The sequence below is a fragment of the Ischnura elegans genome, chromosome 8 (genome assembly GCF_921293095.1).
Source record: "Ischnura elegans chromosome 8, ioIscEleg1.1, whole genome shotgun sequence".
Taxonomy (NCBI): domain Eukaryota; kingdom Metazoa; phylum Arthropoda; class Insecta; order Odonata; family Coenagrionidae; genus Ischnura; species Ischnura elegans.
Genome location: NC_060253.1, coordinates 12,125,564 through 12,148,488, shown reverse-complemented (window position 1 = coordinate 12,148,488; position 22,925 = coordinate 12,125,564).

Here is a 22,925-nt window from a genome sequence, read left to right as displayed (position 1 = left end):
GGGGCCTGAAGGTGCGTTTACTCTGACAAGGGGAATACACGACCTTCGGGTGGCCGATCGAGCTCAAATTTTCCGATTCGGTGGATCATGGCTATCAATTCAATATGCCGAAGCGAGACGACGCACCTCTCGTATTTTTTCGAGAAAAATCAATTAAAGATTGTGAGTAACATATTATATAAATCAGTTAAGGTGCGTTTACACTGTGTAACATGTCATATGAACAAGTTACATATAACATGTTTAACGAAAAAGTTACAAATCCGTGTAACAAGTTGCATGTGACATTGTGTTACAAAACACAAATTCGTGTTCTATAACAAGTTTTTGGTTTCCCGCACGAAGTGGGAAAATGTGTAATAAGTTACAGAAAAGAGGTGAGGTGCATGGTGGGGGTAGCCAGTTAGAGAGTGAGCTAGGACTGAATCTGTAACATGTTATTTGTGCATTTTTGGCTATGCTGGACTCTTGTTATAAAACAAATCTTACAAGGAACTTGTTGCATATAACATGTTACACAGTATAAACGCACATTTACATATGTAACATGTTTTACGAAAAAATTACATGTAGTATGTCGTATGTAACTTGCTTTATATAACATGTTACACAGTGTAAACGCACATTAACCTGCGGAATGACATAGCCCAGTGTAAGATGGTCTTTAAAACTGGAAACCAACGAGGCTGGAAATCTGGAGGCGCTCTTTCAGTTTTCTCCACCTGCACAACTCCCCGCAAACGGCCTAAATAGGCGCCTGGCGGGGGGTGTTAAGACACGAGCCGTTGAAAAATAAAAAAGGAAACACTCTTCACGAAGTTCGGCCCAGCTTTTATTGAAGTCCTTCATTGCTCGGGAAAAAAATGAATCAGCATACCTATCCGTTCGGCAAAACATATATCTCTTAATTTATGGTATATGTCGGACCTTGAAATAAGGTGGGGTTCCAATATGATGTTCTCCGTGTCACTCTTGAAGATATATATCAACTGCTCACAATCTAATGTCAGCCTAACGCGCAGCCGACACAGTGGCGTAGCCAGGAATTTCTTTCGGGGGTTGGGGGTCCAAAACAAGGGGAGAAAAGTTTTAAAAAACAGGGTACTAAGTAATGGGTTTTAAACTAATTTTAACACTTTTCATAATCGAAAAAACGTCATTTATTAACTAAATACAGAAGATTCCGGTTAATTGGGACATATCGGGACTTGTGCACTTTTCCCCAATTAAGCGTCTGCCCCAATTAGGCGAACTATCCTGTATATGGGTATAAACAAATGTTGAAATGATGGAAAGAAGACTAAAGAATGTTTATAATGCAACATAGGTTTATTAAACTATTAATTTGATTAATAAATCAGCGAGTTGAGTTAATTTATTATAATTTTTAATAATTATAACAATTTAGTTAAAAATATTTTTCACAGCCTCGGGCGACGCTGAATGAATGTCTTTTATCAAGTCCTATTAACGAAAACTCTATCCTCTTGTGGATGGTATAACAACAAGAGCTTTCAAAATAGGGCAAGAATAGGAACATTTGTGAAAAATAAGAGTAAATCAAAAGAGGAAAATATAAAAAAACAGTATTCTGAAAACAAAAAAATTTTAATTTCGTCGCGAGTATAGAATCTATGTCGCCGACTCATGGCCCAATAAAGCGGCATGCTGTCCCAATTAAGCGGAGAATACTCTGGGATATTCCTCTATGGGGTTCTGTTCTTCAAGATCTGCCCCAATTAAGCGCCTGCCCCAAGTAACCGGTGGACCCATTAAGCGGAATCTACTGTATTTTGTAAATTCATGATTTTTCAATATTTTGTTTTCTTTTATGAAGGAAAGTAATTGCGTTTTTATATTTTGGGGGGGAGAGGGTCCGGACTCCCTGGACCCCTCCCCCCCCCCTGGCTAAGCCACTTGCCTCCGAGTCTCTAGCGGATCCCATCCTAATTCGTTTGATATCTGCGTAACGCTTTCTGTTCGCCCGCAGGAATTTTTGACGAATAGAATTTTAAGCGCGGTCCGAGTTCCGCCACCTTAGGTAAGTAATTTGATTATTTTTGGACTTACTCTCAATTAGTATTGGCGCAGAGTTTTAGAGTGCACAAAATTAACTGATAACTCCTGTTTCATAATAATCACTTTTACTTAGCTGGTCATTGTCATCGGAGTTCCCCGATCTTTCGCGATACTGCTATTATTTAAATAAAGATTCGCCATAATTTAATGAAAAAAATCTTGATTACTAACCCAGTATACATCTTCTATAGCAAAAATGGCAAATTTGGATCCAGAGAAGCTATGAACACGTTGGAATAGATATTTGACACGGTGAATAAATTATGCTAGGTAACATAATAAAGTGAAAGAAAGAAGAGCAAGTACCCCGAGGAATGCCAAGAAATACGTTACGAGTGGGAAGGAGTCTAAACTATTGATATGAGACTAGGATAAGAAACAAGGAGACAAAGGCCGATCATGAAAGACATGAGGAGGAACCCCGAGAAAATGAAACATGGCAAGCGCTCAGGGGCGGATTTAGCATCAAATTGGGGGGGGGGGGCGTCACCATCTGGGTCCGGGAAACATGGAATGCCCCCCCGAGAGAGAGTCCCTCTCTCTCCCGAGTAAATAAAAAAATACCCATTTTTTTAAACGCATTTTTGAGCCTCAAATTTCATTTTTATTCTTTATTTATTTATTTAATCCAGTCCAAAAACAGCACGAGGCCAATTACAGATGACTCACAATAACAGGAGAAACAATTTAATAATATTAAGCAACTTAACCAATAATGAACAAAAAATATTCAACACTATTTACAAATAAATAACAAAAAATAGTAAAGTTCATCGGAAGGTGCGAGGAATAGGGGGAAAATTACGACAGTGATGGTGCAAGATGAATGAGGGATGAAAAAAAGGATCAAAATTTAGAACACATTTGGCATAGGAGTTAATGGAAGAAGGAAGTCTGAATAGAGAAGAACGTTTAGAGACAGAGACGAAACGTCTTAACAGCAGATGAAACTGAACAACTTCAAACATTTAAGAAGTTGAAAAATGGAGAAGTGAAAAATTTAGCCAACATGAAGTTTAAAATAATTATAAAATAGATGTTATTATTATACGTTTCATACAACAGAAAAATTTTGGGCTCGTAGCCATGCATTTGCTACCTAAATTCTTTTACCAAGATGCAAAAACTATCAACCTAATAACAATTCAAAATATTTTTTTAAATTTGGAGGGGGGTCATGACCCTGTTTCCCCCTTAATCCACCACTGCAAGCGCTAGTTAGGAATGGGTTGCAGTACAGCAATCATTGTACTGCAGTGCTAAGACTGAATATTTTAATGACTCAGCGAATCAAAAGCAATGACAAATTTGAAAGCATAAATTACCACATGCCATACACTTTACTTTATCAAATGGCTGGCATTTTGTGGGCGACCGAATAAAGTGTAGTTGAAGTATTTTCACCTAAAATGTAGTGACTTTGGTTTTTAATATTCATTTTTAGTCATTTTTGGCATTCAAAAATAAGTAACAAAATTTAAATACTAAAACTTGGCACAGTGTTTATCCCTACTTACCGTTCTTTGCACGCTTGAGTCATGTTATATTTTTAAATAGTCATTCCTAACAATAAATCCAGTGAAATATTACATAAACCATTTTGCCCATCCAATTGATTTTTCTAAACCTTATTCTTCGGGTTTTGCGAAGTTATGTCCCCGTAAGTAAAATATGCGCCGTGAACATTGAACATGTTCCGGACACCATAGACAATATAGCTCCTGATCTTTGGTGCGAAATGAAAAACATTTCTATTATTATGAAAATCATGCTATTACTAGAAATTTCAGCAATTACTGCTGTCACCCATTTTGCAGGTGGTTCATTACTATACAGTAGATAGCCACCAATTTTGAAGAAATGGTCATTAATAAGGTGCATGCATGAGTTACATAAAATTGATGGTTTGTAGTCTAAAGTATTTGGTATATTTATCCCTTATCGGTCATTACAGAGATATGCGAGGGAAAATCTTAAAGACAATAATGTTTTACGGGAAAATATGATCCGTTGAAAAGATTTCTGATTCATACAAGCTAGCCAGATATTTTCAAAACAATTTCACCTAGAACTTACCACTCGGAAATCACAACTGTCAACGTTGATCTCATTGAAGTTTTTATATCGTAATTATAGCTGTTGACACTCGCTACAAACTATTTATTAATGAATGATTTTTTTCCGATAGCAATTGACTTGGAATATTACGTCGCATGTAGTATATCTGAAGATTCAAAGTTTAAATTTACTCAAGAAAATAAAACACCAGCAAAGTGTTAGAAAATAGCGGGAGATATAACAAACCGAAATCGATCAAAATTATTACATCTTAACGACATTAAATGCAAGTATATACTCCAGTTCTCGAAAAATACCTAATTGAATTTTTTTCAATAAACATGGTGGAGAACAATTGTCACGGATTTATAACGCTGATTAGCTGATGCCAGTAGGAATCAAGTATATTAATCAAGTATGTGTCGAAAACGCACAATTTTTAAATTGCAGAAAAATTTAGTCAAGCGTCCGATTGGCCGCGAGTTTGCCCCATTGTCGGATACATTGGATAAATCGCGATCACCGGTAGATAAGGCATACGAAGTCATGAGTTGTCCGGTAGCAGGGCAAACTCGCAGCCAATGGGTGCGCTTGGCTCGATGTTTCTGTAGTTTAAAAATGGTACCTTTTCGAACTAATATCATAAGTACTTTTGGTTCCCAGTGGCATTAACTATCCAGGGTTAAAATTTCGTGACATAATTTTTTTCCACCCTTCATTTTGGTTCTTGACCAATTATTTTAATTTTTACAAATACGAATCTTCAGTTTTTTAGTCTTTTCATATAAAATACATCTGTGCCGAAGTTTCGGATATTAATTTTCCACTTCCATGGCTAATTATATGAAATTATAAAAATTACAACAAAAAAAAAAGTAAGTCTAGTCTAAAAAGCTTGCGTCGCAAAATATTTTAAAAAATAATCCGTTTGTTAAAATGTGTCATTGGATAATTTAGCACGATAAACTTAATTTTTAATAATTGACCTGCATTTTCATTTATTTTGACAACAAGCCTTGGAAATAGAAAAAAATCCCAAGCGTCGGCAAGCACAAGCTTTTTTTTTACATAAAAAGAGCAATCGACTGGTCGCAACTGCATTATTACTACTGGGGCATTGCAGAAGCTTCAGAAGTGGTCAAAATCTCTCACATGATTTTATTCCTAATACGATATCACCCAAAACATTTCTAAAACTCTTTTCTTCCATTCTCAAAACTCAAAAAAAGACAGGAATTCCTTTGTTTGATATACACCATAATTAAATCCAAAACATTACCTTAATCTTCCTGCACCCGAGCCACACCATTGACTGCAAAATACCACCAACACCAAGATCACCGTGTATCAAGGCCGTTTTACACGGGGCACGGAATTGCGCAGGTTAGAGCTGCATTCATTTCTAAAATGACGTGGAATTGCGCGAATGCATGAACGAATGAAATTAGAACAGGAGCTATTTTGCCGTCTCGCATCCACGCATTCTCGCATGTGTTCTAGCAATTCACCGCTTTACACGACGCAATTTTGATTGCGCCTTCGCACGTACGTCAGATTGCGCAATTCCGTGTACCGTGTAAAACGGTCTTCACGGCACCTAGAGGTCCAGAGCGCGTACATCTATAGACCCCTATTTCCAGTTTACATATGGGGGGCACAGGAGGCACGCCCCCCCCTCTTGCGGGGCCACCTTCATTGCCGAAAATTGCAGAACCACTATTGTAACTTTTTTATGTCATAAGACGGCATTGTCTTGTATATCTGCTTAATCAGTTCAAATAAAACTTTCTTAAACTTTGCACGTAACTTGATTATTTTTCACTACGATAAAAGTATAGGTAGCTCTAAATATCTTTTGCGCCCCCCATCTTGAGTGTTTTCTGTGTCCTCTACTGCCTACTACACCACAGAGTTAATAGGTTCAATCTATTAATTCTGTGGAGTATGTTTGCAATGCTTTACCTCGGGTCCACTAATTTGAGGTAATCACCGAAGTCGCAGGTTGGATCGAAATGGGAATAGGGTGATTTCCTTCATTAAAGAATTGCGATTCGTTACCCAACATTAGCGTACTCATAAGATACAAATTATTTGGTTTTGGAAATCCCAGTTTAGACGAATGTTAATGGTCAATTTAACCTCATTTGAATAAGGCGAGATTGGCGCCCATACGATGCCACTCCTCGTGACGTCACAGGGACCTAGTTTCTACACGAGAGCACACGAGAGGATAGGAGTTTTGCATCGTCTGAGTTTACCAATGCATGCATGAGGCACTGACTTCAGGGAAACATCTCTTAATAATCACCTATTAAAACTGCCTACGGTCGGAAAGTTTCCTTCGTTTGATAGGGTATTAAGAATCCTTGTTTAAGCCAAGCGCTACCTGTTGGCTGGGCACTCTGCTACCTTCTAGCAGCCTGCATCGCATAGCCTACCACCAAGGTGGACACACCCGGCGGCAGCCCGAACCAGAATGACGTCACACGGGCTTTTTCCAGCATTCATACTTATCCGTCGAGATTTCGGGCGCTTGAAATTTTTCACTTTTCATTTAATCGCGAAAATAGATATCGTCATTTAAAAATCTAAAAGCGTGAAATACGTACTCCAGGAGTAATAATCTTTCGGTTTATGCAATAAAAATTATAGGAAACCACCCTATTGTGTCGTATGAAGTGGAAAAATATGGCACTTGGAATATGCGTTTACATTTCGGTCTACCGATGAGAAATAGTTGGAAAAAATGGGCGAAAAAGGGTGTTTTCCTTTTCACTTGATGTGGGGATCGGGTTATTCAACTATGTAAAATTTCTCACGTTATAAATTTGTTTATATTTTGTATTAAGCACGTGAATTGATTTTTCTAAGAGATGGACATAACTTCGGACAGTGGAGTGACTTCTATCAATAAATTGCATTATTATTTGAAAATAGTATTTTCTGAAAAATAATTAATCATTATAAATTTACATTAGTTTATTTGCGCGACACTGGATACAGTTGGTTTTTCTTTTTGATTTTCTTTCTGTAGAAAACGGTAGCATTCTTTGTCTATTTTATCCTGATTAGAATCTATGGTTTTATCTTTATTTTACATATTATCATACAATTAACTTTTTAATTTAACTTTTTTAACATATTTTCTTACTTTCAGTGCTTGTGAAGAACCATAAGGTTTTCCCCTTTCGTATCTACGAGTATAATTCGCTTCCATGGTATGATCAATTTGTCAATCTTAATGTATTCAAATGTTTAAACTCATTTTTCTATTACTTCTTATGCTCTCTCTGTTTTTCTGTTAACTTTTGAACTTTTCTGTCATTCAATTTGTATATTTTTTCTTTTTAGATGATGTAGCGTTTCCATTTTCTGCCATTGAGTATTAAATTTTAGCTGTCGAAATTATATTTTGTAGTTTGATTTAATATACAAACATTTAGAATATAAGTTAATTGTTTATTTAATAATCCGTACCACCACAGCTGAAAGTGCTCAATCTCCTTTACCCTCTTAATAGCAATTAGCAGTAGGGGCCTTTTAATGGTAATATGGAGCCCTCCCACCACGTACAAGCTTCATGTTTCAATTTTATATTACCATTGTATCTGATGGCTTATGATTATTGGGTATGCATTTTTTATGGGTTATAGGAAGGTGAGTTTCACAAATTTCGTCCTTTTATATTTAAAATTAGGATAATTTTGATTCGCAATTGGATTACATTTTCCTGCGAATGCCCCAATGAAAAATTCATTTCCATTTTTCATGTTAACTTCTTTTACTGTCATTAATTAGTTAAATCCCAATTTATTTTTCTGAAAATGCCTCAATCATATCTAAGTTAATGTACACTTAATTTTTTACTTTCCCAAAATACTAAGGTTAAGTCGGCCTCAGTGGCGGCGGGGTAACGTCCTCGCCTACCAAACAAGCGGTCGCGGGTTCGAGTCCCGACTGGGTAGGTTTCTACGGTCCGGGGCATGGCCGTTTGTGTATGTATACTTGTTACATTTGTTGAATAACCAAGTATAAAATGGCCAATAAAAGCTCTATCCGGTGGTTTGAGAATAAAATAAAAATAAATAAAATTATCAACTTTTCACTTTACTTACTGTTAGTAATATCCGGGCGTTATAAAATGGGTCTTTCGAATTTCTTCCATGGGCTTTAATTTGATTACACGATGACATATGTGCAAAACCAGTTTTCCCCGAGTTGAAGACGTAATTAACAATAAAAAGAAGAACTTAGTGCTTTCACATTTATATTTATTCCCAAATTTACGACCATGGTTTCAACGTTAGACGTCGTCATCAGGTGAACTCCATCACATCCTTCTATACCAGGCTAGGAGGGGGAGGAAGGAAAGTAACTAGGTTGCACGGATTGGTCAACAGAGAAGAGGGAGGGGGAAAGAACTTGGTCGTAAGGTAGAAAAAAGAAAAAAGTTAGGGGGAGGAGGATCCCTTGGGGAGGGTATGGCAGGTGGAGAGGGTGGGTTCAGGTGAGAGAGAGGCCTAAGGGTTAGTCATGTCATTGTCATCCAAGGAATTTAGGAGTGGGAGGCTTAAAAGTGGGAGTCATACAAAAATTCGTTTACAATGTTGTCATTGGAACGTACAATGTACATGCTGCAAAATTTCCATCTGTTCCAAAGCGTCTAATCTAGGTCCTGTAGGTTCAAAATGAAGTACTTCAAAAACAAAATCACTTTGATGATTGTTATCTAACAAATGTATAGCAAATTGTGAAGTAGTCTTTTTATTTCTCAGGCAGGCTTGGTGTTCTTTCACCCGTTCTTGAAATTGTCGCTCCGTTTGCCCAACATATACCGCGTTGCATTCACATTTTAACCTATACACCCCACTCCTTTCTTCTCTTGGGATGGGATCTTTTGTGAAGGAAAGAATGTTCCTGAGGTTGGATTTCTTGTAAAACGCAACTTTAATTTTATCCTTCTATCCTTTTTGTAAATCTTCGGTCCGATATCCTTTAAAAAAGGATTCTACGGCACTTGGCTATGGATTCTTGTCGAGTTTGGGATCCATAAATGTCTCCCACTGCTTGTTTTTTTAATTGTTTCCGGTATAAGCTATCAATTAGCTGTTCGTTGTATCCGTTATTTTTAGCAATTCGTTTAATTGTCTTTAATTCCTCATTGAAATTGGCATGGGGCATCCGTTTATACATATTTTTCATTCCATCATCTCCAACACTGAGGAAACTATAACATATTATTAGTATGTGTACCTTAATACGAAAATGGGTCCAGCCCAATTCCAATTTTTTCTTAAAAAGGAAAAGTAGTGAAATAGAATGTATGCTATTTCACCTGTGTTTTACCATGTCTTTCTGTGATCCATGCGTTATCACAGCTGTAGGCACGTCACAAGTCGTCGGAAAAAATTAATTCCAATGCAAGTCTCTTCACCTCTATGTGGCCGAAATCGGGCGGGCACACTAGCCCACCTTGTTGATGCGGGGTTACTCTATATATTGTAAAATGATTTGGGCTGGGGCTGTTCCGCAATATTTGATGTTTTGTCATGTAACATGGAGGAGATTCGATTTGAAATTAAATTTCAATTTTTTGAACATGATAAGTTTAAAAATTTACTTCGTATTTTTGTCGGTCAATCATTGTCCTGTAGTTTCGATGATAGATCTGATCAAATTTCAAACTCTGGTATCGTGTTGTCTCTATTCTTCAAAGTTTGTAGAAAGTTTCCTTTGATTTTTCCCAAAATAAAGAAGTTATCCAATTCATACTTTTCCCTATTGTGAGTTGGTGACGGCTACTGTAGGATGGGCCATCCCAAGCCTAGATTTCAAAGGGGAAAAGTAAATAGATGACGTTTTCTTTAATTTCATCCCTTGGTTGAACATGTTTTTCTATGATTAAGGTGTTATCACAGCTTTTACCGGGCACAGTCCTCGGAAAAAAATATTTTCCCATTCATATCACTTACCTTCCATGTGGTTGATTTGGGGTGAGCGACCTAGTATTTGTTGACTCATGGTATCTCTATGTAATGTAAATCGGTATGGGCTATGGGTGTTACTTTATCTTTGATATCTTGCCTCATAATGTAGATGAGTTTCGATGTAAAACAGGTTTCAAAAAATCGTAGAAAAAATCCCATTCATTGGCATTTTCTGGTAAATGTCTAAGCACTCTCGTGTTTATGCTAGGTGCATCACAAAAATCAAAAATTTTTCACGAGGTTATTGCATGTATTCCACTTCCAGCTGTCCTCCTTTTCCTTTTCCTTGAGTGGTTGATGCTCAACCTCTTCTTCACTAGAATCCTTGCTACTTGTCTCACTGTGCACAGTTTCTTTGGTGCTATCCAGTTCATCGCATGCATCTTCATCTCCACTACTCATGCTATCACTTTCAAACAGAGCACACTCTATATCAGTACTCCCACAGTACCTCACCTTTCTTCTGGCCATTTTTGCAAGGAGCACAAATACCGACAAAATAAAGCCGTACGTGCTGCCGAACTGACCATCTGAATGTGAGACGTAGGGTTTATATAGCTGTTGAGAAGAAACTGTAGAAACAGCTGTCTTACTATGAGATTAGTTCTGATAATGTAACGTGAGCAACAAAGTTCTGAATGAGGCGCAAATTGATAGAAAATCAAAGGAAAACAAAGTAATTGCTTCTCACCAATCTTCACTCCAGAAAAGAAGGTTCTCAAATAACCGCGTATCATCATGCCAGAGACATGAATCCGCTTGCAAAAGACAATGGTCAGCAAAGTTTACAGAAATAAATCACCTCTATGAGGATCAGGTGAGGCGCATGCAGCGGAAGTGAAACATGACACTGCGTCAACATTGATAGTGAACTGATAGGAGATTTTGAAAGGGAAACTCTGCGGGGGCAAGAGAGATTCATAATTGGATATGAACTACTGAATTGCATGCAAATAATTCCGAATGAATCATAAAATTGATAACAAATATTACAAAGTATCTTTACAGTCGCGTCTCAGTCTTCTCATAGACGCTCGAAGCAAAACTTCTGTCCTTTCATTTGGTACATCTGACTCCACGAAAATGGGGTCGTTTCCTATGTACGTGCTTCTTATTATCAGCAGAGATGAATAGGCTGTCAAAAATTCCTTGGCGAGAAATGCTTGAGGTTAGCACTAAGAAAACAATTCCACACATAGTGACTAAGAAGTGCCTATGAAAGGCAACTTGTAGGCTTTCGCCAGTAAGAAGAGATAACTGGCGGAAAGATGCAGTGCTAAAAAGCGGCAGATATATATTTTGAGATAAAGAGATAAAATACTATGATATGATAGCTGCAAATGCAATTGACCTAAAGAACAATGTTTCTGTGACATGACTGTAAAGATTTCATGGAAGAATCTTATTCCATTAATTAATTAGGCATATTAAAAGAGAGTGTGGCATTCAACCGTTGAATTACAGGCTCTTTACTTTACGACCAAGTCCCGCAGGCCAGCGAATCTCCGTCTCTTTAAGCCAATGGGTTAAGAGATGATTCCCTGAGCTCTGTGCCTCATGCATGCATTGGTAATCTCAGACGATGTTAAACTCCTATCTACTCGTATAGAAACTAGGTCCCTGTGACGTCACGTGGAGTGGCGTCGAATTGGCGCCAATGTGGCCTTTTTCAAATGAGGTTAAAATTGACCGTTGCCATTCGTCTAAACTGGGATTTCTAAAACCAAATAATTTGTATATTATGAATACACAAATAGTCGGTAATAAAAAGCAATCAATACCTTCCATTGTCAATGCCGTTAATCACAATGTTTTATCGGATAGACGATAAATTGTGATATTTTATCTGAGCAGCAATTTCAATTGGATGATAATTCATGATTTTTTTATAGCATTGGCAATTTTTTTATCGGATGGTGAAGCGTAGGATTTTATCAGATGGCAATTTTTATCCGGCCCAATATTTTCAATACATATTTTCTATCGGATGATATATCTTTATATTTCATTCAAAGGCTTTTTTTACCTTATAAAAGTAGTTCCGCAATATTTTAAAATTGCCAATTTTAAAATATTGCGGAAAATCTCTCTCTCTCAGCGGACCTTCCTCTTGGATGAGTTCAGAGAAGTGAGATTGAGGTATTGATGGTGAAAGTGGCTAGGGAAAGGAATGTAGGATGGATGAATAAGGGATCTAATGACAGAAAGACGGAATTTATAAAGGGAAATCTTTCCGGCGGGTTCATGATAACTAAAAAGCATGCATAGCTCTCGGGAAGGAATTATTAGGGTAACAATGGAGGAGTGAAACAAATCTAAAAGGGAAGCATTTTTTAAAGGAAATACTCTGGCTCTGAATCGTTTGGGCCGATGTTTGGTTAAAAATGAAGGGCTTGAAGAATGCTAAAGAATCAATCACAACTCATGTATTTCCGAAAGTAAAGCAGGTCAAACAAGATACATAGCAATGCTCCATTAGTCGGATATATTGTTTATAGGAATACTTCCCTTGTGAAATAAAAGGCCAATGAAGGCAAAGAAAAGCTCTTCATTGGTCAATTGTTTCCAATTTCTAACCTTTCCATTCGGAGATAATAAGAAAGTATGTCTGTATATGAAAGAGGGTGTCTGGGAAGAGGAGATGCAAAAAACAATTGGGTCGTTGGAAGGGGGTGGAGTGGTGAAAGCCGGGTTTTCTATGGAAGTGATATTTTGAGGGGACACTGAACTTCGGGTCCACTGCGAAGGACATTTGGATAGAGGACTGATGGTATAGTTAGAGGGTTTGGGGAAAGAATAGTATAAAGGGTATTGGCCAGGGATTGATATAAAGAGATTGAGCATAGAAGGAGGCATCGCAGTACCTGAGGGTTCATCCTCCTCCCCACCATCCACCTCACTAATTTCTAACTCAGAGTCTTCAGAGAATGCCAGATCCTGCTCTCTTCCAGGAGCTCCCGCTATTCATCCTCTGTGTACATTCACCTAGAGAAGGCAGAGAGCTCAGAAGGATATGTTTGTGTCCTTGCAGAGGTTTCCTCCCTCGGCGTCGATGGCTGCAGGTCCTGATGTGAGACTGCTGATCATCGGCGGAGGCTGATAAATAGGGAATTTCACCTCTCAAGCGGCATCGACTCCCAGCCAGCATGCAAAATTTTCTATTTTACTCTTCGCAGCAGTACCATCTGCAATAAATACATTCTATATTTTTGTAAAAATTCCGATAAATAACAGGATCAAAATAAACACTCTCGCTGAAATAGGCCAAACTAAAATGCTATGAACAGCTTTACTGATGTAAAACTATCTATAGGAACTAAATATTTACCATGGTGAGAATAGGAATTGAAAGCCCCCATAAGCACTTCACCGTTATCGAGTGATAAAAAGCAGTTTTTTAGAGCAACTCCGTAGAATCACTTCTTCGCCAACAGTTATTTTCAATTATATTAAGAATGTTAATAGGAGCATCATATACATAAAGCAACAATGAATGTTATAAATAACTTACACTTTTCCTGTAAATGACTTTCTTCAATCTCGTAATATTGCCACTTGAAGATCCCCTCACTGCTTAGGAGTTGCACCGACAAACAAAGGAAGGGCGCAAAAGTTAGAGATATGTTACGTTGCGTAAACGAAATGTAATAGCAGTTTCAAATTTACATTAAAGCTTAACCAATCACAGAACTTTATGTATTAATAGAATAAAACTTATTAACATCAGACAATAAAGGTTATAAAAAAAAATCTTAAGCTCGCATGAAGAAGGAAAGGAAGGATGGAAAAAAAATATTTATAATCTCGCAAAACACTATAAAAACGGAATATAAAATTAATAAACACACCTAATTAAGTTCCATAAAGTAAAAACATATGATTTGTAAAATAAAACTCGAATAAAATTTGTCATTTTACGCATTAATAGATATGAATAAAAATAATAGCATAAACCACAGGAGGGAAAATGAATGGAAATTGGCTTACCTTATGATAAAAGAAAAAAATTATCCCGATCCTCCCATGAAAGGTTGATCAAAACGGTCTTCACAAACAACCTGCTAGATCCCTACTAAGCAACTTAGGGGTGCAAAAGGTCATAATAGAACTGAACCGAGCTCTTAAAGAGTGTCGGAAACCTCTGGGTATGCATGACATGATGTCACGTCATCAGCACCAGGGGATAGCACACCATGACGTGATATCACGTCATGCAGCACTCAAGGTGATAGACTTGGAAGTTGGACTACTGAGCCAAGCTAAGAGTTGCCAGTGATTTTTCACATAGCGCCTGAACTCAGCAATTTTAATATTGCACCTTAAAGAAGGTTATATATTGTAACCGGTGCCTTCTGCCCGCTTACATTGTGACGCGTGAGACGGGAGTGCGAGGTAAAGGAAGGCCGTTTTTTTAATATGTGTTCGTATGAATGTGTGAGTGAGTGTAAGAGGGTTTTTTGAGTGTGAGTTATGAATCATTGAGTCCCCATTTGATGTTTCCCTATTTTCCTCCCCACAAAGATGTGTAATGCTCTCCCCTTCCCCTCCTAAAGTGTGCAAATCGTACGATCAAGAAGAAGAAGAACGTGGTTTCTCCCCCCCCCCCCCCCCATGTCCTTGGTGAAGTGACCGTCCAGCCCCAAGTGCATCATCCCTTTTTTTCCCCTGACCCCCCCTCCCTGGTGTTTCCTCCCCTCAATGGCTATATAACGTGGTGCACTGGAGGAAAAGGGCTTCTATTTTTTTTGGAGGTTCCAAGTAATAAAAAACGCTCCTAAGAGTAGGCGGAGTGTGGGGAGGCAGAGAAGACAAAGTTGGTGGAGAGATCCCGAGAGAGAGAGAGAGAGGGGGGGTGCCCAATGCAAGTAGGAGTTGTACGGTAGACTCGTGGCGCCGAGGTAAGGATCTCCCAACTGTCGCAAAGAGGCCATCTCCCACCCGTGAACCTGCCGGAGAGGATGCAGAGCAACCTACGCCGCGGAATGGAATCGCCACGATCAGCAGATCGAGAGCCCCGAAAATTCAACAAACTGTAAGAGAAAAAAAGCCACGAAATCCCATTCCCCCCCCCCCCCTCAAGGAACAGAAGAAATTCCCACTTCACCAAGTCAAGAAGAGAATTCATTAAAAACATTTATAAAGTTCCCCCCGCACAAGTAGAGAAGATGACAGTACTTCCCCCTATTACAGTGTGAACTTCAGTGCAATATCTATTTCGTTGTTTCATATTTCCATTCCCCCGTTTCTTTTTGTTTTTGTTTTTTTATTTTATCCCCTTTTCTTGTGGTTTTTGTATGGGTTATGAATGTGAAAACGTGTAGCGTGATTCTTTTTTTTTTGGGTTTAGGTTTAGGACTGAAATTTTTCTGTTGCGCAGCATAGTGAATTATGCGTTGTATTTCATTGAATCCAAGGAGAAGAAGTTAATTGTTCCTTTTGTTATTGACTTGCTTGTATTTGTAAATGATCATATTTAAAACTCATTAAATTTATGTTGAGCGAACAACGCAGTCGAACGGCTTTCTTTATCCGAACGCTACTGTCTCAGGTCTCATCACCCCTAAATTTCCCTCTCCTACCCTTTCCCAAAATCCCATTCCCTCGCCCCAGGTGCACAGAATATCCTCGCTACACCTTTGCCCTCCCCTTTTGCCCTCCAATTCCCCTTTCCCCGAATGTGCCCCGCACGGAGGGTTACAATATATATATATATATAATAATAATACAAATAAATTCACAGGTAAGGAAAGAAAGGGATAGGAACATGGAATAGAAAAAGGACAAGGACAACGGTGCTGTGGTAGGTGGAAAAAAGCCAGAAATCAGAGGGTAAAAATGCGGCCTGACTGGGACTCGAACCCAGTCAGGCCGCATTTTTACCCTCTGATTTCTGGCTTTTTTCCACCTACCACAGCACCGTTGTCCTTGTCCTTTTTCTATTCCATGTTCCTATCCCTTTCTTTCCTTACCTGTGAATTTATTTGTATGTTTACGCTTAAGGCGTCGTGTGAATGAATGAAGTAGTATATAATAATAATAATATTTATTTTACGGGCACAAGCCCTTTTACAAATTACAAATAAAAATTGCACACTATATTGGTACAAAGAATGTACATAATATAAAAAAGCGTACAAGAGTAAAACAGGATAAATGCATTATAAAAATAAAACAGAATAGTTAAAAGTCAACTGACAATAAACTACAGTTAAATACACACAGAAATTTGTACTAAAGCATGATACAGACCTGTTAGGAAGTCAATAAAAATGGAATTTTTAAATGAAAATTTTGATTGATGAAAAATATCAACATCTGAGCATATATTATTAAAATCTCTTACTATCCTGTACATAGGTAAATAAAATACGTAATTGCAACTACTATATGGGAGGGAGAATAAATTCTGAGATCTTGTGTGTAATGCAGGAACACTTATATCAATAAGACCTAACAAATCAGCACATTGGACTTGGTTATTTAACAATGCATGTAAGAACATTAAACCCAATTGTTATCTCTTGTTATAAAGTGTATTGAGATTAAGTAAATGTAACAATTCAGTGTATGATCCACTCTTTCTATCAATTCTAAATCTAAAAGCAACCAGTCTTAAAAACTTATTCTGGACCCTTTCAATAGTGGATTCATATTTCAAGTAGTATGGATTCCAAACTAATGAACAGTATTCGAGTATAGGTCTAACTAAAGTAATATACAACAATCGGTATACAAGAATATTGTTAAAGTCTTTACAATGTCGAAAAATGAATCCAAGGAACTTGTAAGCTTTGCTAACTATATTATCAATTTGCATATGAAATGTTAGATGTGAATCAAACAACCCCAAGGTCCTGTTTACAATGAACCCTACTTAATGAATACCCAGATAAGTAGTAGTTATTTAGGTAATGGAGTTTCCCTTTGCAAAAGGTAAGAATATTACATTTATTCATATTTAGCTGCAGTGATTTAATCTCGCACCAGGAAACAAGAGAAGATAAACAACTCTGCAGATCTGCAACATCTTTGCTTGAATCAATAGCATGGAATATCTTCAAATCATCCGCATACATAAGATGTCTTATTGGGTATAGAGAAGCACCAATATCATTGACGAAAATCAAGAAAAGAAGGGGACCCAAGTGTGAACACGAAAGGTGCTGAGAAGACCACGGCTGTATGTCCCATCCAGTTGATTGAGTGCTGCACAGTAAAAGTCCTCCACTCTAGCAGATATCAGCAGGCTGTTTCAAGGCGCAATACTTACCCAGGCAAACTGCTGTGGTGTCGCACCCCCACCAAGGGGTTTAGTTTGGAATACCCCCTGATTAAATAGGGGGTCCAGGGAACCTCCCATGGGAATTTAAACAAAAAAAAATTTAAAAATTGAGTGTTTAGTTTCTTCAAAAGTGTGGATACCATCATATGAGGATTTTGTGGGCAGGGGCATTCCCCAAAGGTGAGAGAAGTGATAACTTTGTAATGAAATAAGCAGACTGTATGATACATGGGCAGTCAGGCGTAAGTACGGCGCTGAGTACTCCTTCCATCCATACCTTCTGTCTCCTCCGTATCTCATCAAAAAGCTGCCTCTCCTCACCCACCATATCCAGCACTTTGTCGTTCCTTTTCCTATCCATCCATTTCTTCTCCATACTCACATCTCGAATGCCTCCAATCTTTTCTCATTTTCTTTCCTTAGTGTCAACGTTTCCCCTCCGTAGATAGCTGCACTCCAGATTAAACTCTTCACTCACCTTTAATTAAGGAAAAAATTAAGCGAGAGTGAAAATTATGCACGGATAACACGCAACCCGGATAAACCGCAGCAGGATAATCGGGAGTCTGGTGTACTAACAATACAAACAACGGTTTGCCCAGAAGAAGACTGGAACTCTTAAAAGCACATGGAAACACAGGATTCCATCAAGGATGTCAGTGTACGAGGAAAATATTTGCCAATAAGGCTTTGGTATTTATCACATTGTTGTATGACTTTCAAAACTGATTTGAATTATTATTTCAGTTATATGAACTGGTCCGACAATGAGATTTTATGAAACCAAAAATGCTATGATGCTGTGAATTATTTTTTATGCAGTGCTTAAGATGCTGTTTGCATTTTCACTCCTGTACATTTCTTTAGTAAGAGTAATTATGCTAAATGATTCTTCCCTGCTATCAAAATTTGTATCACTCAAAATAAAATTTACCATCAAACCTTTAAAAAATGGTGATCAGACGAAGTACATAATATTCAATCACCTCCTCAAGAGATAATAATAGGTGATCATCAGACCATTTGTTAATTCTTTTGGCAACATGTTACCAGCGGTGTAGCTAGGGCTGGCACAGCGAGGGGGGGTTTTGGGAATAAACCCCTCCCCCAGATTTTTTAAAATTTTAATCCATTTTACTTAATTGCACTAATATTACTTATAGAATATGTAGTGTAAGGATTAATAAAATATCCCTCCGAAAGCCGTAAAACTCGCCATTTATCTGAAAATTTTTCTAGGGGAGGGCCCCCACACCCCCCACTTATCCTGGCGGGTATCCCACACTCTCAGACTCTTCATTGTTAGTTGCACCTAAAACCTCCCCTTACCTTAATTTGGGTTTGGGGGGGGGGAGCACGAGTCCCTTCCTGGCTATGCACCTGCATGTAACTCATGAGAAAGTAATATTATTCCTTCAAGAACGCAGTTGAATGTTGTCCCCCCACTTCTTAACGAAACATTTAAAATAGCTCTTCATATTATCTTTAACAAGTCTCTAAGATACTCGTGTAATTCCTAGCTCCTCCAAAAAAGCAATTGTGACACCTGTGTGTAAAAAGGTTAATACTATTTAAAAATATGAAAAAGGGTCACGTCACTGCGCAATCAGACTTATGTACAAAGGCACAGTCAAAGTTATGTCGTGTAAAGGAGAGAATTCCCAGGACGCATTTGAGAATGCATGGATGCGAGATGACAAAAAAGAGCCCCTCTTTTAATCCCAAGCTCACATTCTCGCAATTTTACGCCATATTGAAAATTAATGCAGTTCTAACCTGTGCAATCGCATAGCCCGTGTAAAGCAGCCTTTAGTGATTGTAGACCACCATCATTCAGTCAGTTTTTGAAAACCTGATTACTGACACAGGGCAAGGATTTAGGTGTGGTATTTCAACTACAACAAACCTTTGGCATTTCCAGCACTTTGTAGCATTTTCTTCCTGATTATTTTCAGGTATATACAATGCATTGATTTTTCCAAATGCATTCAATAAAGTTAATCTTTTACTATTAGCAGCATAACTGAAAGCCAATGGAATATCTGGTCCCATGCCAAGCGTCAAAGAGAGAACTAGCAAATAAAATCCAGAATGCAGTACCATCACCATTTTCTGCAACATCTGCTGCTCCACAGGGCTCCCACCTGGGACCACTTCCTTTACTACTGTTCGTGAATGACAATTATCATGGATTTTCCATCGAGTTCATTGATGGAGAATGGCCTTTAAATCGGAAAAAGCATTCTATCCCCTCTGTTGACTTTTAAGTTTTCTATTCCATTCATTCACATAATAATGCCATTGACCTTCAGCAATGTTCAGCTTCTATTTATGCTTTGTAGTACAAGAATAATTTATTACAGCAAATCATGATTAAACGTGTAGTGTACTTACCTTCTGTAAATGGAAACTCCCTTTTTTTAAATATACTAATTATCTGAAAACATATCACATAGTGCCCATTTTTAAAAAAAGTTGCAATTGTATAAACAATAATTAGAAAGAATTAATATTTACTGGCTCAGAATAATTATTATAAATATATAGGTTAACAATTTTCATTTAAAATCTTAGTTATTTTACATACATTAGGTTATCACAATTTTTTTGCAGAAGTTTTGGAGATCAAGAGATTAAAATATTAATTTTGCCTCAAATACACGTTCCACTGATAATATAATAAGAAATGTTTTCCTATGTATTGTTAACAATTGAAATTTATCTTCAGATGATGAAAATTGAGATAAATGCCTCGTAAAGAAAATGTATGCCAGAATTGTTACCCCAAGTTCACATAAAATATTTCCACTGTAAAGTTACTCAAACATGTTTACCCATAGCTGGATGATATAAAAACCAAACCACTTTATTATCTTGAGGCATGTTCTGGTCACCAAATAATGTAAAAGGCCAACAAATACCGACATGAAGATGTTCACCAAAAATGTTGACCCAAATGTTCTGAAACCTAAATTACTCTCCATGCAGTTTGCATCAAATAAGGGATCCACTAGCAATATAACAAGAAATTCTTAAATATTTTAATCATTCTTGAATGTTTACCCCACAATGATGAAAATTAAGACTAACCACGTAAGGAAAATGTTCACCAGAAATATTTCTTTATAATTTTTCTCATTATTTCTTTATATCTTTCTTATCTTAATATTTTATTCCTTATAATATTTCTTTATATTTACTAAAAAGTTCAATTGAACCTTTCAGTAGTGGTATTGCAGTCACCTCAGGCAGGCATTTGTTTCTCTCGAATGAGCATACGAAGGTATACAATCGTGGGATCAATGATAGTATAAGAGTTTTTATTAAGAGTCGTGAGTAAAGGTGCAATTATTTTAAGCTTTTTGTGCACACTACAGCAATCAAAGAATGATATGAGTTTGCGACAGCCTCTAAATTGCTAATTAAATAAAGTTGAAGGTTGGAGGCTGGTGAATTATTGGTGTTCCGTTTCCCTTCCATGCCCAAGGGATGCAACTTTTCGTATGTTTAATTTCATGGAGAAAATATTTTCTCCTTTTGCGTCGTTATTATAGATTTCCTTTCGACTGATAGCATATTCTAATAGTAAATGACAATTTCCTTCCTTGTCTAATTTAGAGTCGAACACTTATTTCTAACGATCCCTAATTCAGACTCATGTCGATATCACATTAGTATTTTGCGATGATCAATATTATTTTTAATTTTGTCATCCGAGTGATTATGTAATGTTACAGCCATGTTTTCAGCCTTCATAACCTTCACGAATTTGTTTTTACTTACAATTTGTGTATGTTGCTGGTTTCCAAGTCAATTGTTGCGAACACTTGCCCCCTGCAATTCCATGCTGGTGACCAGAGCATGGAATGGAGCTTTCATTGAGAAAAATAAAATTCTGCCATAGTCAACTGTTGATATTCAGAAGAAAAAAATGCTTACACCCAATTTAGTGAGATCACAAAATCAGAGTTCCCACTTGTGGAAGGTTACTCGCGATTTCCACCGGGTCAGGTTCTCCAACTCCATCTAGGCCGACGTTTCGATGGACAACTCGCCCATCGAAACATAGGCCGAGATGGAGTTGGAGAACCTGACCCGGTGGAAATCCCGAGTAACCTTCCACAATTCTATATGCCGTGAAAGCCTACGATCATTCTTCGGAGTTCCCACTCTTCACTGTTTCCAAGTTTTCACAGCCTAAATTTTGCCAAATTCAGTCTTTTGATAAGCCATTTTAGGAAGAAATATTGTTCACGTAACAATCACCGGCCACACCTTAACGAAAAATTTAGCAAACACGATAAACACCGGGAATGCAAACACAGCAATGAAAGTGTTCTTATGATGTCGCAAATGGTTACAAAAATTTAGAGATAAAGGCTGTGAAAATGGAGAGCGGCAGGAAAGTGAATTTTTCGCCAGGATTAATGAACACTTTGGTTACCAGTCTTCCAAGCACACGTTTAACCTTTTCCCTACTATACACGTATATATACGTGTGGACATTTCCTGACCCGGGAGACGACGGACATATATTTACGTGTGAGATTTTCCTGGCCAGGATAACGAAAGCCGTATATGTAAGTTATCTAGCTCTTCCCCTTTTAGGACAGTCACGGTTGTACATAGTCTTTGTCTCGGGACCCAACCCTGCGGGGTTTAGGATTTACCCTTGGAATCCGGGAGCAGGTATAACCCCTCTTAGCGGTAAGGGTCAACGGTCGTACAATTGTTTATCCAGTCAGTTTTCGATATAAATATTTGTTCATTCCTCATTAAAAAAAACAATTTAATTATTTGTCTTTTGAGCAGTGTTTACAATTTTTAAACGAAATTCTACGATAAATATTAACTTATATCTCAAGTTACGTATAAACATCAACATGGAAATTGTTGCTGCATTAAATGCGATATTATTGACCATAGAACTTCGTTTAAAACTTGACAATGCTCAGAAAAAAATGAGGAATTCAATTCAAAGTCTGCAATTTACATGCAAACAACAATTATCCATTAGCTAAATACGTATAAGCAATACATAAGTTGACCGCGAACCAATGCCGCAGGTATGGTCGTTAACCCGGAAATGAGGGAGCACAACTACTCTCGGAGTCCGAGATAATGCAGAGTTCCAGCGAGGAAGGGTCGAAAAAGGTTCAGCGAGACCCTTCTTAACGAATGTCCTTCAAAAATGCTGCGCACCACGAGAAAGAAGAGTCTCTTGGGGCTCAGTACAGCAATCATGCTAAGACCAAAACTCCGCCGTCTCGAAAGGGTTAAGGTCAACGTGTCGTCACGGCAGACGGACCAATATTTGTGCTTTGAATATACGTGTACAGATAAATGCGTGGACAGTGTCTGCGAGTGACTGACCTTTAAATATGATCGACAAATCGATTTTTCTTTTGATCAATCAATCTTAGATCTACACTCTAGTTTGAGAGGTTTCTGAAGTTTTACGACAAAATTCACGGCTATTTTGAGTATTTTTTACGGAAGACAAAATTCACAGCTTGTAC